Source organism: Helicoverpa armigera, chromosome 5, assembly GCF_030705265.1.
Source record: "Helicoverpa armigera isolate CAAS_96S chromosome 5, ASM3070526v1, whole genome shotgun sequence".
NCBI classification, from domain to species: Eukaryota; Metazoa; Arthropoda; class Insecta; order Lepidoptera; family Noctuidae; genus Helicoverpa; species Helicoverpa armigera.
Window position 1 is genome coordinate 3,250,315 of NC_087124.1, and position 16,430 is coordinate 3,266,744.

The following is a 16,430-nucleotide window of genomic DNA, read 5'->3' on the forward strand; positions in this document are numbered from 1 at the left end:
AAATTGCTATGTATGGTCTCTTAAAACTTCAAGTAAGAACTCATAAAAACCGTAACACTTTAATTAACATTAAGTGGACCTCTCCAGCAACGATGTTGGACCCACTTGTTTTATCGTATCTCACATATGTAGTATCTACCATATATCGTAATGAAACGGAATATCAAAGATAAATAATTAATTAATGGTCATTATCCCGCACTTATGCGTATAATAAAGTATTTCTTTTACAAAAAAAAAAAAGATTTGTAATTGACTTGAGAACCAGTAAAATAGAACCAATTATTTTGAGAGATATTTTGAGTATTCTCAACATACTTGATACTATTATATAGCTTCCACCTAAAATGGGCCTCTAAGGTGTAACCTGCTAACATAATAAAAATAAAAATTCTAAAAACATCTTCAATTCAACATCATGATTATTATCCTTTTAATCATCTTAAGGTGACAGATTAAAATCAACAAATACCCCAGAAAACGCAGTAAACCAGTTGTAATATTTAAGTCGCATTTCCCTAAAAATGTTACTTAAATCTTAATTACGAAGTTAACAAAATAAGTTGTTTTGCCAAACTGTTTGTTGTACCAAGTTCACAAACAGCCAGTTTTAATGGCATTACTGCGAGTACTTGTGTAAAAAATACTTAGAGTACGGTCACACTGGAAACTTTTAGTCGGCCGACAGTTAGCCGGTCATCATCATCCTCCTAGTCTTTTCCCCAATGTATTGGGGTCGGCTTCCAGACTAACCGGACACAGCTGAGCACCAGTGTTTTTTAAGGAGTGACTGCCTATCTGATCTCCTCAACTCAGTTACCCGGACAACCCAATACCCCTTGATAAGACTGGTTGTCGGACTCACTGGCTTCTGTCTCGTAACAACAGTTGGCCCGATAATGGGAAAAAAATATTTTTTTAAAGAAAATCGTGCATTCAATCAAAGTTTTTTAGTCGGTCTGATATTTTCAAGAGCCCGATCAAACAATAGGCCGACTAAAAAGTGTGCGGTGAGCAGGTACTCTTAATTTACATTTAAACTTCATGATCCTCTTAGTAGGGACTTTCCTGAAACTCCTTTCTTTCAGGCCAATTATGTTGCGATTTCAGAGGTCGCAAACCTTTTGACATTAGAAATTAAAACGGGAATCTCAGAGTAAGCGATTTAATGTTCGTAAACTGGAAAGAAAGTAATTGTTTTACCTCGGGAAATAAGGTATTTATAAAAGTGAAATAGAAATAAAATATTCTTTTAAAAGAAAATAATATCTTCATGTACAAAGTTTAAAAGCTTTCATTCAGGTTCGATTTTATTAAAGTTACAAACTATTCGAATCTACAATGATATTCTTGGTAATTAATCTTCACAAAAACAAATTCTAATATAATCACCTCTCTAAATTGCTTTTCAGTTTTCTGTATAAAGTTCTAATTTTCAACTTAGGCTTTTATTTTCCCCGATGTGCAATTAAATCTCGATGTACTTTTGCGAGCAATTTTCAAGTCACAAAATCCATTTAAAAAGTCCGAATGATTGGAGTCCAAAAGCCTTCGAAGTTAAGCCTCATCTTAACTTGTAAATGACATTTAAGATTAATCAAAACTTTTCGGTAGACGAGTTACCAATTAAAATTGCTACGAGAATCGTAGAGTATTCGTAGCACGCGTAGCTTATTGAATTCGTAGCACGTAGGCGTTGGTAGTTCGCATACAAATTGTTATACGCTCTATTTTTATATGAAACTTGATGTTCTGTTTTATAGAATGATTATGGACTAGAGATTTATGTGTAAGTTTTATTAATGGCGCTGAACTATTTAATTATAAGCGGTTTTAAGGAATTTTCATTAATTCATTTTAATAAATTATGTTTTAATTTGTGCTTTAATTTACAAGTCATGAACTCATATATTCATTTTATATTCTTCATCTCATCGTGAGTAACGAACATTTAATTATTATTTTAAGCAATTAACTCCGTATTAATTGCCACAAAAAATAACCTTGTTTCCAATTTTATCGCAATAAATGCATTTATTTTCAAAGAACCATACAAGTGCATTTTACACCCACACACTCATACACATGTCCTGTGACAGTCACGCCTAACCCATGTTCAACCGTAAAAACAATGTGACTGCTACCAGTATTTATTTTATTTTAAAAACACTAGATTTTTGTTTATATGCACGGATAATTTCAACTACGTTTCAATTAGCATAATTTCGCCTACATAATGTCAGTTATTATTTAAGTTTATTCATACGAGTAATATTCTAGTGCCAAAATATCAAATATGACACTGGACAAGACATTTATTGTGGAGGTGTGATCTGTGTTTGGGAGTGCACCCACGCTAAGAATTAAAGAAATAAAATCCTATAGTGGGGTATTTTTTTGCGAGCTACTGTGAATTTTATTGTTTACTAGCTTTCGCCCGCGGTTTCACTCGCGTCCCGTAGGTGGATGGTGATATCCTAAAACCTTCTCCCGGGTCTAAGTTACCTCCCCTCTAAATTTCGAATCAGCCAAATCGGTCTAGCCGTTTTCATGTTATGTCGTGACAACGGAAAGCGGGTTTTATTTTTATATATATTTATTCTTTACAATTTAAATTTCGTCGAAATACCCTCTAAATAAAACACACAGTTCACAACCAAACCCAGTTTCACCTTAAACATGAAGCTACACCATATTGATCGTACAAGATGCTATAAATTGTAAGTGGTGATAAATGGCTGGCCCCAAGCCAACTGACGTGATAGGCTGTTTCCGACGGTGGATACCCACTCGCACGACTTGTACCATTGTGCTAAGTGTTGGAAGAATACTGGCGTTTGGTCATGTGACTCGTGAGATGATAGGTATGTCTTTAATGTTCGGATTGTAAAAGTGAATTTGACCCTTGTGTATCGGTGTTTCTTTTCAATGTAGTCGGATAGGAAAGTTAAACTAAGATTATATAGATATTATTTAGATAGATAGGTATTGACAAGGTTTTTTTTCTGAATTTCACAAATAAATGATCTTTTTTTAACGACGTCAAAAATCATCAAATGACCCCTCCCGCTGTGGGTTAGTTTTAAATTAAATAATCATGCTTACGCTTCTCAAAAGACATTGAATTAATTTCAACTTAAACTTGAAAAGCGACAAATACAATTTATGAATTTAGTTTTCGCTTTATTGTGTTTATTAAGTAATAACTGTCTTCCATGTTTTGACTCGTAGAGATTAAATTACTTCCTTACTCCCAGGAATAATAGTAATTGTAGTTTATATCATTTTGTAAGGAGAAGAATTATAAATGTCTTGAAAACATTTAACTACGGCAATTAAAACAGTGAGAACCAAAACTTGTAGTAATATAATAACAAGTTGTTTTACCGTGACAAAATATATCCTATGTTACTTGAAATTTTTCAAATCGGTTTAGTTTACAAACAAACAAAAAAAAATGACAAATGCCAAGTCCAAAGTATAAAAAAGTTTCTCTATGTCTAGTTCAGCGTTTATAAACCTAAACTTTAGAAGTGTAACAAACAAACAGCAATTTGTTTAGAATATTAGATTCTACTCAGATATAATCAAAACTTTTAAAGTTGTTCTGATAAAATCTGAACTGTAGCTGTAAAATACAAGGAGTAAAACTTGTTTATAATTATAACTTTTTGATGAAAACTTTAGTAAAATCCTGTCAAAAAAATGTGGTAGTTACGGTTAGAATAAATCCTATATAGTTGTTGAAAGCCGCGTAGTTTGTTTAGGAATATAGAATATAAGTAAATGGTAAATTACTCTTTGAATAATAAATAGTGATTAATTGGTTTGTGTTGATGATTAGGACATAATTAAGGCGTCTCATTCTGATTGGCATTTGTGAAAACCAGTCATAAATTCTTTCACAAGTAACTATCGCGACTAAATGACAAAATAACTTGGATAATCGGAAACTTTGAAATTTTACTGTCCTTCTACAAAAACTTAAACATCTGTTGAAAACATGTCTAAAATAAAGTTCGGCTGCAAAACGGACCTTATCTCAACGTAATAATTTGAATTTTTTTTTGACGACGGTTAGTGTCCGAGTAAGTTAAGTCGTGGTGGCCTAGTGGGTAAAGGACCAACCTCTCAAGTATGAGGGCGCGGGTTCGATCCCAGGTCAGGCAAGTACCAATGCCACTTTACTAAGTTTGTATGTACTTTCTAAGTATATCTTAGACACCATTGACTGTGTTTCGGATGGCACGTTAAACTGTAGGTCCCGGCTGTCATTAGCCCGGTAGTCAGAAGCCAGTAAGTCTGACACCAGTCTAACCAAGGGGTATCGGGTTGCCCGAGCAACTGGGTTGAGGAGGTCAGATAGGGCAGTCGCTTCTTGTAAAACACTGGTACTCAGCTGAATCCGGTTAGACTGGAAGCCGACCCCAACATGATTGGGAAAAGGCTCGGAGGATGATGATGATGGTTAGTGTCCGAGTATTTTGTAATGTTGTTTTTTTTTCAGACTTACTAACTGTACTTTCAAAGAGAATGTAGTACAGCTTGAAATACATACTATATTTAAAGTATTAAACAGTCTTAACTTTGTCTAATGTAACTATTATCTCCGCACGTGCAGTTAAAAATAAAACATAGCAACAGTAAAAATAAATTAACATTCGACATCGTGACCCGTGCCGAGTTGATTGACAATTTTTTTGCAAAGTTTCCTTACAATAATACTCGAAACAATAATATTCAAGTATGTTTTGATCACTGACTAAGAATAAATTTAACGGTTACTGACTGTATCAGGATTGATCTGGTTTTATCTTACTTATGAAATGGGAGGAGTGGTGTTACCAGTGTTGATGTGATAGGAAGTGAGTGGAAACCTGTCACTATATACGTCGATATTATCTGACTAGCCTTTTCCCAACTATGCTAAGGACAGACATGGAGCAACTGCTTAACTGACCTTCGCATCCTGGGCAACTGATACATCTTCTTCTTTTTGGTTCTTGGTTAGTCTAGTTGTTAGATTATTGGCTGCAACTATATTAATGCTGGTTTCTAAGTGATAACGGATTCAAGCAACAAAGAATACATTTTAAGTACGGTCGTGTAAGTGCTATAATTTCTGGGTCACGAAGAAATATAAATATTTTTGTTACACTTACATAAGTAGTAAAACTGTTGCATAGTAGTTGGCGGTTTTTGTCATAATTCATATCCCAATGAAACTTTACCTATACTTTTTTATATATGGTATTGTTTTTTAACTTACTTGAAAATATTGCTACGATATTACGTAACTTCTTTCAGTTACCTACAATTTATTAAATAATCCTTTCAAAGAATTACAAATACCAACTTATACCAAGTCTGCAACCTAATAGACCTTCAGTAAACATTCTTAAAAGACTTCGCGACGACCAGTAAGTTCCTTAAATAACTTAGTGGAATGTTACTCTCACCTACGCGAAGCGGGTAACTGTTTGCCACAAGTTTTCCCCGAGGGGTAAAACGACGGGAGAATTTATATCATACGGGTGTAATTGAGAAGTATTTATTTATTGGGGTAGTTTTAAAATGGGTAACGTAAACTGATAAGTTATCGAATGTTTTCTTGAAATTGATTATTGTTAATTCAAATGTCTTGGAATTTTGTGTGGTTCCACTTGTAATCTGAAGATGGGAGTAATAGAAAATTAACTTTCTGCTTCAGGATTAAAACTTTTCTCTAAAACGAAACTTAGGTACTATAGTAATTATTACCAGTTTAATTTAGTAAAGATACCTTTAGAGACTTACTTTTGTCTTTAAATTCACTAAATAGCTTGGTTATATGAACATAACTGACAGTATTTTTTACAAAAGTACCTACTAACTTTTTCCCTTCAAAACATATAGTAAATTCTCTTTATACACAACACTTTTATCTAAAACCCAATCGCCCACAGACAATATATATGACAGGTTCCACTAACGGATGATCCACTCCTAGGATTTATGGCCATCCTACCTTATCCACTACCGCCCGGTTGAACTATCCAATGATATTCCGTTTATCAAAATACTGGCGCACTTTGTTATAGAGGTTTTATTTCAACGAAAGCAGGTGAGCTTTACTTGTGTGTGTAAATGTATATGCACACTGTTTTTGTATGAGTAAGTAAGTTCAGGAGCGTTTAGCTGAGCCATGCAACACTAATGTAAAATGTACAATTACATTAAAACACAAGTATGGGTTACCCGGTTTTGCAAAATAAAACATCTATACGGAGACATTTACCTGTAGAAAGTACAAAATTACTTCTGCTAAATTATCATGTATCATGAAATAAAACATCTATAATACGGATACATTTACCTGTAGAAATTACAAATATACTACTTATAGGGTGTGCTGCCCTAAGTTTTCTAAGTTTCATCTCAATTGCTTCAGTCATTTTAGCGATAATATTTATTATTGCTTAACACCCAAACATGGTTACTGTTCCATTGTCCATTGTCGGTTGTTGTTCATGGTATACAAGTAAGGAAGTAAATCTGGCAGATGTTAATATTTGCCACATGTTCATATTCCATTCAAAATAACATATCGATTTTCAATACGAGAATACGTTTCTCAATGGTAAGTATAGGTTTCCCGATATAACTTACCCGGGACATTAATATCTTCATAAATATTCAAGGGTTGTAAAGTGGTCAAAAGCATGACGTAGTTTTATTTTTAGAATACTTTCTTTATATATTTACAGTATACCTACTTAATATTTCCCAAAAGAAATACGCTATATAACGGAAAGTAGTTGTATGTACATACTTACCTAAGAACCCGGAGTTATTGTACTCATATATGTACAGAAAAACGTTTAGCTCAACAATTGCGGGTTCTTTGAAAAGACCGGGGCAATTTTACATGTGAACGCTTCTAAAGATGAAAGGGTCCCTTGGGCTAAGCTTTGAACGATACGCCCTGATATTAAACTGCTAGTCTTATACGACAAAATGATAACATAAAAGATTTCAGAAGATTTTACCTTCACAATAAATTCCATAAAGAGTTGTTCCAATAAGTTTCAATGCAAACGTAAGTACTACTTTCTGCGAACATTTTCAAAGGCGAAACGGTTTAAGATGGCCAACAATACAACACTCAGGTATTGCTGTAAATGCAAGAGCTACTAAGAGCCCGATTTGTAGTTCATAGAGCCTCGTTAACGTAAAGCTGTGAACACAACAGGTGCGGCAAGGCTGTCATTCGGCCAGATACGTCGGACCGGCCGCACGCGTGCTCGCTCCCTCCGCGTACATAACTAACTTTAGAAATAATATAGTGTTTGTGATCGTGACGTTCAGTGACAGTTTTTTGTTTTCAAATTTGGAATTTGGTATTCTAAATTGTGTTGTGAGTGTTCGTTTTTTTTTTCTTCATAAACTGAGTGTTTGAAGGTTGGTTGATTTTTTATTAGCCAGTACGTATTTTAATTTGTGTACACAGCGTTACAAAAAGTTTTGATTATGTTATTATAATCGTTTTATTTTATACTTACAAGTGTAAGTAGATTTCATTAAAATTAATAGCGCAATTAAGTTACATAGAAAGGAAAGAAAAGTTAAATATTTTTGTATACTGTCTTTGAAAAGAAGGAAAACAGTTTAGGAAACTTTTTGGTAATTAATTAGTCTTGAGAGAATATAAATAGAACCTTAATGATGTAATTGAAATTGGTTTTAATTAAAGTTTTCAACCAGGAATAAAACCTGTACGTAAGTTTATGAATTGGATTTATTACTGCAACGGTTAAAATTATTCAAAATAATAAAAATAAAATTATTTAAAAAAAAACATTACATAATATAACATTTTTTGTAGGGTACAATTTTTTTTTGTGTAATTTGTGTTTTATAGAATATTATCGCTTCTGCACGTAATGGTTTTCATTAAATAATTCTTGTTCAGTTTCGGGAAGTCTAGGGATCGATTTTGGTTTAAAATTAATTTTTTAATGACGTCACTAACTGTTCGACCACGTAGTCAACTACTATTTTGCGTATATGCACTATTGCACCTATTTTTACATGATACAGTGTGTATAATTTGTGACATTTTCGATACGTTATATGAAAAACAAATTACATTTATTACCCAAATATTTTATCGATATCGTATACCCTACTTCGAACAGTATTTTAGAATCTTAATTTCACATGCGTACATAGTACCATTTTCCCGTTTGGTGAAGACCTATTAAACAAAACAAATGACATATTTAAATATACTTAGCAGCATCTTACATAATCATACATAAGTATTTGGATTTCCCCTATCGTACGAAAAAGGTTATTTCTTATATTTCAGCAAAAAACCCATCACACTGAGAACATAGGTACTGCACATTAAATTGTCGGCCAATAGTTGGCCCAATGGTTGTTTGACAGTTAATTTTTAACATAATTTTACACTAAAGGGCTTATTACACTTGACTAAATTCAGTCGTCTAGTTACTAAATTCAGTCAAATCATACCGTACATCATTTAGAAACCTAATAAAACAATCCTAATTAGACGACTGAATTTAGTCAAATGTGATAAGCCCTTAAGTCAAACTTTTTAGTCACTCTGATACTGGTTTTTTTCTTCTGTTTTTCATTAATCTCCATACTGATTTATAAGCTCGATCAAACTATTATATAGGCCAACAAAAAGTTAGCAATATACAGGAGTTCTCCACAGTATTCATAGCATTAAAGCTTGGTGCGTTTCTGTGATTGCTGCATAATTTTCCGTTCAAAGCTAAAACTCCGATGAAATGTAGTTGAATAAAACAAGTCTCTTTATTTTCAGTGCATTTTGCAAATTTTTATTCTGAATCTCTGCAGTAATTTATGATGGGTACCTTTTTTATAGTACCTAATTATGTTCAAAGGCTTCACATCTATTTTCCAGTATCCATTTCCATCTAGTTTTCCTCATATAGAAAAAAAAACCAGTTATCAATAAACAGGTAACTTTTTCGATAACGTACCGGACAATGAAGTGATGTATCAGATTGAATATCGACATGTTTATCGATGTTAGTTCATTACATCTAACATCATTTTACCGAACTTTATCGACTATAAGTACCTACTTACATATTGATAATCGTTTTACTCTGAGTGACGTCGCAACACCCGTTTCTGAATTAAAAAATGTAATACAAAATTGTCAGTTGAGGGCTGATTTTACAATCACTAGATAACTTATATCTAAATTATATGTTTTCTTTGACAGCTTTCATTAAGATAATGTGTTCCTCCATATTTATTCCTTAGATAGAAGATACTTAACTGATCCGTTGACCAAGAATTCCACACTAAGAAGTTATTTTATTTGATAATACCACAACCCTAGCCAATATTTGTTAGCGGACAACTGAGTTACGATCTATGATATTTTATTTGCGATATTTCGATTGAAACTGATATTCCATCGAGAGCGATTCGATTGGATTTCAGTAAGGTTTACCAGAAAACATTTTCAGTATTCTATTTGTAAGTATCGGGTATTTATTTTCTTTTCAAATGTAGGTATTATTAGGTTTGGTACCTGTGATTGTACTTGTATGATCTTTTGCTGTATTTGGGTTGAATATCCCTAGGTATTTGTATTAGGATAAATAAAACCTATATTCAATCTAGATTTCAGACTGAGGTCTGATAATTTTATTTTCTCAATATAGGTTTCTCTTTTTTACACAGGATCTTTCAGAAGATACTACTTTTCTGATACATGGTAGGTACCTTTTGTCCGGGTGTGGGAAGATGTCCCTTTAGTACATGGGAATCGCGGTGTAGTTGTCTAATTTCGGAGACCGATTGTCATTTATTAAAATGAGCCGTAACGTATCAAATCAGTACCTACAAAATGTTTCATACAATAGTTTGAAAAAGCTATATAAAAATACAGTTCAAAAGACATGTTACAAACTTCTAATAAAATGCCTATAAATAAATGTAATTCTGTAGCGCCGAACCTCAGCTTGGCAACTTTATTTATCTTTTATTTTTCTTTTTACGGGCAAAACTTTGCGATATTCTCACTAAACAAATACTGGCGAAAGAAACTTTTCCGCCATATTTCACCGTTTTACTTTTAACTTACTTTTTATTGGAACTATTAGCTTGTTTGCCTTTTGTTTGTAGGCGAACTTATCGTTTTTTAACCAAGTTGGGGCAACGGATATTATCTGTTACTGTTACTGTTACAGCCTTTTTATCGTCCCACTGCTGGGCACAGGCCTCCTCTCACATGGAGAAGGATTGAGGATATTATCTATCCTACATAATATAATAAAAAGGTTTTTTTTTATATTGGTTTGTTTGTTCCCTAAAGCTTCGAAACTGCTGAACTGATTCTTAAAATTCTTTCACTTTTGGAAAGCTACACTCTTTCTGAGTAACATCTACTACTTTATCTCGATGAGAGAAGTAGTTCCCACAGGACGCGGGTGAAACTGCGTTAAAGAGGCGAGTAAGTCATAAAGAAACCTGATTATTTACTTAAAGTATTAATTTTACACTCACTATCACACATATGCCATGTAGGTACATAGTTTAATCCCTACGTAGCAAGATACTATACTCCTATTAAAATTTTTAGTACACAAGTATTTTAAATCCTGACAAAGAACGTAGGCCACTGTCTATCCTGGCGCTGGAAGAACTTCCCTTGGGATGCGGGTGGCACCGTGAAGACTACGTAGTAAATCATATGACCCTAAGAGGCTGCTAATTAAAGCTGAAGAGCATTTCCACGTGACAACCTACATGATGTGAACTTTGACAGTAGCTAGATAATATCAAAGTTCACGCTCCCTAGCCTTTCCACTAAGCTAACTACAGCCACTTTCAAAAAGAAAGAGGAATAGTTGGTGGTACTTACAAGGAAGATATTTACCATATCTCTTTTATGAATCTGATATTGATGTTTTATTTAAGTTCTAGCCGTTTTCCCGCGGTTTCACCCGCGTCCCGTGAGAGCTACTGCCCGCACCGGGATAAAATATAGCTTATATTACTCGCAGATAATATAGCTTTCTAATGGTGAAAGAATATTTAAAGTCGGTACAATAGTTTTTGAGTTAATCCATTACAACCAAACAAACAAACAAACAAAGTTTTCCTCTTTATAATATTAGTATAGATAATAAAAAGTGCGTCGTAACTTGTTCATCTGTTTAAGAGCTACTGTACTACATATAGACACAGAGTCAAACGTATGACACCCTCTTCTTACATTGGGGCAAGATACATTAGAATTGATTATTTACACATTATAATTTCCACGAAAAACATACTACCTATACAAAAGAAAAACCTATATACATTTGTTCTTTTTGATCGTAGTTACTTGTTACAGAGTATATTACCCACCCAAAACAAAAATGTGAAAGACTGCCAAGTTCGATAATATGGGAATGCTTCGCCTATAAAAGAAGTGAGATCTGAATAAGTACCAAGTTCCATACACATACCTCAGTTAAAAATAGTTACTTTTTAATGATGTTACTTGGCAAGTTTTCATACACCTTGTTATAAACCTACTAAACGCAATGAATCAAGTATTTAATTTTCTATTAAAACTTGCCAAGTAATCATCATTAAAAAGTAACTATTTTTAACTGAGGTATGTGTATGGAACTTGGTACTTATTCAGATCTCACTTCTTTTATAGGCGAAGCATTCCCATATTATCGAACTTGGCAGTCTTTCACATTTTGTTTTGGGTGGGATTTCATTTATTTTTGTAAGGTTGTTTATTTTATTTTTTCTTATGATGAAGTTAGTTAAAGAAATGTCTCATTTATACTATCTTTTAGATTTTTAATATGCACTATGTTTCTTACAAAGAAATGAACTAGATTAACTATGACTAGATTTACCAACTGACTGACATGACATGTTATCATATATTATGTTCGTGGATCAAAGTTACACATTCGTTATTTTCGAAAGTGATTCACACTTGGCCGTTTTCAGATTTTTACTTTACTTTGACTAAATACAAACCTTTGTACCATTCGAAGATATATTATATAAATATAGATAAATTTAGTTCGTTTTAGTTCCTTAGGGGTATAAATTTACACCGGGTATAAAACACCTTCATTATTTTGAAACCGACTCACACTTGGCCATTTTCAGATTTTTCCCTTTACCTTGACATAAAGACCTACCTCCATGCCAAATTTCAAGTCAATACGACCATTGGAAGTGGTCTAGGTTTTTGATGAGTGAGTCAGTGAATCAGTGAATAAGTGAATAAGTGAATAGTAAAAATAGCGATTTTCTGACGTCAATATCTCAAGACCTACAATAGGTATATTAATGAAATTTTGTATTTTAGATAAGTGAGCGGGTCTCAACAGATACTAGAAATTTGATATGCGTAAATAAAATAGATTTTGAGTTACAGGGGGGTCGAATTTGGCCCGAAATGGTTCGTGTAATATAACCCACGGCCGGTGTGTCGCCTTTTTTGCTCGAACTTGGCGGACACACTGCCGTGTGTCTAGATAATAAATACTATGGAACGATATAATTAACAAAATAATTTATTACACATTACCTTACAACGTACAAAGTATTAATAAATTCTTCACTCTTATTGTTAAGACGTGCGAGAGAAATTAACCCGCATATTAAAAAGCTAACTTGCATACATGCATAATTATTTTCACTTACGTAGAAATAACTTATAATACTAATTGCTACCTTAAATAATTATTATTAATAGTTCGTAGTACTAGTTGAATATGACATTTAAGCCCACACAATTTTAATGTCGGTCATACATTGTTTTTATTCATTAATAGGTTCTGACCACGAAGTCTCTTTTTGTGGACGTAAATCATGGTAATACTAGATAGCTTTCTATAACTGGAAGAGTTTTTATTATTTATTTTATACCTACAGTAACTTGCCTAGATCATACCTATAAGTTACGATTCGAATGTTTTTTTTAACTATCATTGAATTTCCTTTCCGCAGGTTCAGTTCATTTTTAATCTACCACATAAGTAAATTAGTCTGAGAATTTAACAGATATTGCACGAAAAGCTACTCTGATTTTGGGTATATCGCAGTCGTAAAGTACTAATGACTGTATTTATAGCAAGTAAGTGTTACTAAGTGTTAATAAAAAAAGCACTGTAAATTGAGACAACAATTCCTTCTATCGAAGAGTGCAAATAGCCCGTTAGAACAGAGCAACTACTGCAAGTAATGTCCCAACAAACATACTTAGTGACGACACTTAATTGAACGCTTCGATAGCTAAGGATTCTTATACACTGTGAGACAACAATTTTACAATCTTTTTTTATGAGGCTTGAGCATTACTGTTCTAAGATAAACTCTTTTGGTGCCACAAATCACTGTGCTTAGTTGTTGAGCACTGCTCTTTAGATAACACAAAATTAAAGTAAATCAAAAGTACAAAAAAAAATATTCGGCCAAGACTGCATCCAACAACGGATTTCCGGATTTAAAATCATCAGTACATATTACAAAACTAAACTGTCATGTATCTGTCTGTTCGCGATCAACTCAAAACTGAACAGATTTTCATACGATAGCTAAAAAAAAAAAAAAATACAGTAGTTCATGACAAAGGTTTACATATTTAGCGTTTTCGTTCTGCTACGGGGCTTTACAATAGCAATTATGGTTCATTGTTCCAATCACATAAACTTTTGATTATTTTATTTTGATTATTTTATTATGTACTTTTAAAAGGTTGTGAGTATTTTATCATTGACACTGTCTAGACATGATGTTGTTTGATAATGATCAGTAAACGATTTATTAATATGGTAAATATGTAGATACTATTTTTATTGACGCCCACAAATATTTTCTGATGGATTGACATTTCATAGTATTTTTTGTTTATTTGTATAATGTAATTGACAGAATAGTAAAGAATTATAAGTATATTAATGTTATGTGGGAAGATCATAAAGGGCGGTGACCTGAAGATTAATTACTGGGCAGTAAATTAATGAATATTATGTACAAATTAATGAGTTGTTCTTTCATTATATACCGTACTTTCCTGAACCGGCATCATCTGTTTTGATTACTTCCTTATAAATACAAAAAGTGACGATATTTTGAACTCAAAATTTTATTTTACTTATTAAAAGTTATACCAAGATTATTTACTCATTAATACTTTCGATTATCGACACTTTTTTTTCGGGTTTGCATTAAGTGTTAGTAAATAAATATCTAATTAAATATTTATATAACCATTATTCTTCGAATATTCCCAGTTCATGCTCATATAATCCGATATAAACGTTTTAATCACCAGACTATTAATTGCATCGTGTAGAGGCAGCTTTAACATAACGCTGCAATAGTTAACGGAGCATCCTATTAGTAAAATGTCGATAGTTTTCAAGCACATTTATAGCTCAGTTAACTTTATACCTACGTGTTTGTGTTATGGGAACAACTAGAGGTTATTATGGGCATTCCCGTTTATAGGGTACATATTTGAGACAAGAGCACGCTGTGTAAAAAAAATGCAGATTAAAAGATTCAATATTGAATAATTATTTTATTTGTACCTATTGGTTATTTTTCTTAATTTAATTTACAATTAAGAAAAACAGAGCTTTTGCAACTAGGTACTACCTAGGTATTCGAATTACAGCTGAGTCGAAAGTAACTTGGTACTTTTAAGCTTTCACTAATATAATTGAACAAATGTTACACTATATGTGAAACCCGCACAGCACATAGCTACAGGTACATTATATCCGGGTATGTAACAACTATAACAACTATGTATATATTGCTTGTGCTATCTATCACTATAACCCATTATTACAACAGGTGGTTTATGTTTATCATTGACCTGTTTTCGGCAATTCATCCGTGTCATGGGAAATAACACATGATCAACCCTGTAGTAAGCTTAAATAACAAAATAACGCTATACTTTTTCATTTGAATTTTATGAGACAAAAATTTTAAACACACAAAGGACTTTCTATCTTCCTATCTCTGTCACATTAGCCTACGTTAATTTCTGCCACGGATAAACTTATTCTCAGTTACGTTTTTTCTTTTAAGGAACACTCTATTATAATCCAAAAGGTAAGATTCCATCAGTGTGCGTTGAAAGATGAAATCTCACCACAACATTTCACATCAACTAAAAAAAATCTTCGTTCACCAAAATCCCATTTATCAGATAAATTCCGTGTATAAGTGAGCTCGTACGTTAAATCGTGTCGAGCATACACCGAGCACAGTGCGGGTCTATATTCAATTTGTCATCGGATGAAAGGCCGTTAACACGATCAGAAAGGAACGAGTGGCGTGTTGGTAGTGGAGTCTGTTGGTACCTTTAGTACCTGTAGGTATCAATACAGATACGTGAGTGTGTGACCAAAATGTTTGATGGTAAATGGAAATCTTCCATGTGATGGTAGAGTCCACAGAATAGCTTTCTAGAATAGTTTTGTGTACCTTAAAACAATGTCATACGTAGTGCATGGTTACAATTTAATGGAGAAATTAACTAAAGCGTTAGTCTAGTTTTGGAGGGAGACTTATTTATTTACATTTTTACATTACAAGGTACTGCAATTCGCATAAAAATATATGTAAAATGCAAAGGACGTTTAGCTATTTAGAACAGTTTTGTGTTCCGTTAATTATTGTCATGTGTAGTGGATGGAGAAAATGGTTGGGACGTGAGAATTATCATTGGTTAATGGGTTGTCTTAAGCTTTAGTCTAGTTTTAGAGGGAGACTCCTTTATTATACATTTTTAATGGAAAAAGACGTTTCATCTATACTTATTGATATATTCATTCAAAGTTAACAATAGTTTAATTATCACCGAGTTTTAAAATATCAAACAAACATTCAATTCACCTACTCAACAGTCAGTGTTTATTCAACGTAAATAATATTTATAAAGTCAATTTTCACATTGAATATCGGAAATACATGTAATTAACTGTTTGTTATGAAACCTCATCACGTGTTGCACGCATAAATGAAAGTATTTTAAATAAATTGCTTCATTATACCATTCACGTTTTATTTGGTATTCATTGAAGAATAAAATGCATATTTTAATGATTGTCATCAGCTTTTTTGTCGACCCTTTACTGGGCACAGGCCTCCTCTCACACGGAGAAGGATTGAGCATTAATCACCACGCTTGCTCAATGCGGGCTGGTGATTTCAGACTTTATAGTATAAGTTTCCTCGAGATGTTTTCCTTCACCTTTAATTAGTCATTGGTGTCCAAGATAGTCTTAGAAAGTACATACAAACTCAGAAAAGTTACATTGGTATTTGCCTGAACTGAAATCGAACCCACACGCTCATATTTGAGAGGTGGGTGCATATACCCTCTTGGCTAGCACGAC

The 16,430-nt window shown here is 33.0% G+C and overlaps 2 protein-coding genes across 2 annotated transcripts in view; one reads left to right on the plus strand and one right to left on the minus strand.

Annotated features, from left to right (window-relative positions):
• LOC110384560 (uncharacterized) overlaps nt 1–16,430 on the minus strand; it is a 434,794-nt gene that overhangs the window by 31,876 nt on the left and 386,488 nt on the right. The gene's annotated exons all lie outside the window — the stretch shown is intronic.
• The window catches only part of 5-ht2b (5-hydroxytryptamine (serotonin) receptor 2B), a 117,174-nt gene continuing 107,985 nt past the window's right edge, over nt 7,242–16,430 (plus strand). The window contains exon 1 of the mRNA XM_021345868.3: nt 7,242–7,440. The gene's annotated coding sequence lies outside the window, so the exon portion shown is untranslated. The remainder of the gene's footprint in view (nt 7,441–16,430) is intronic.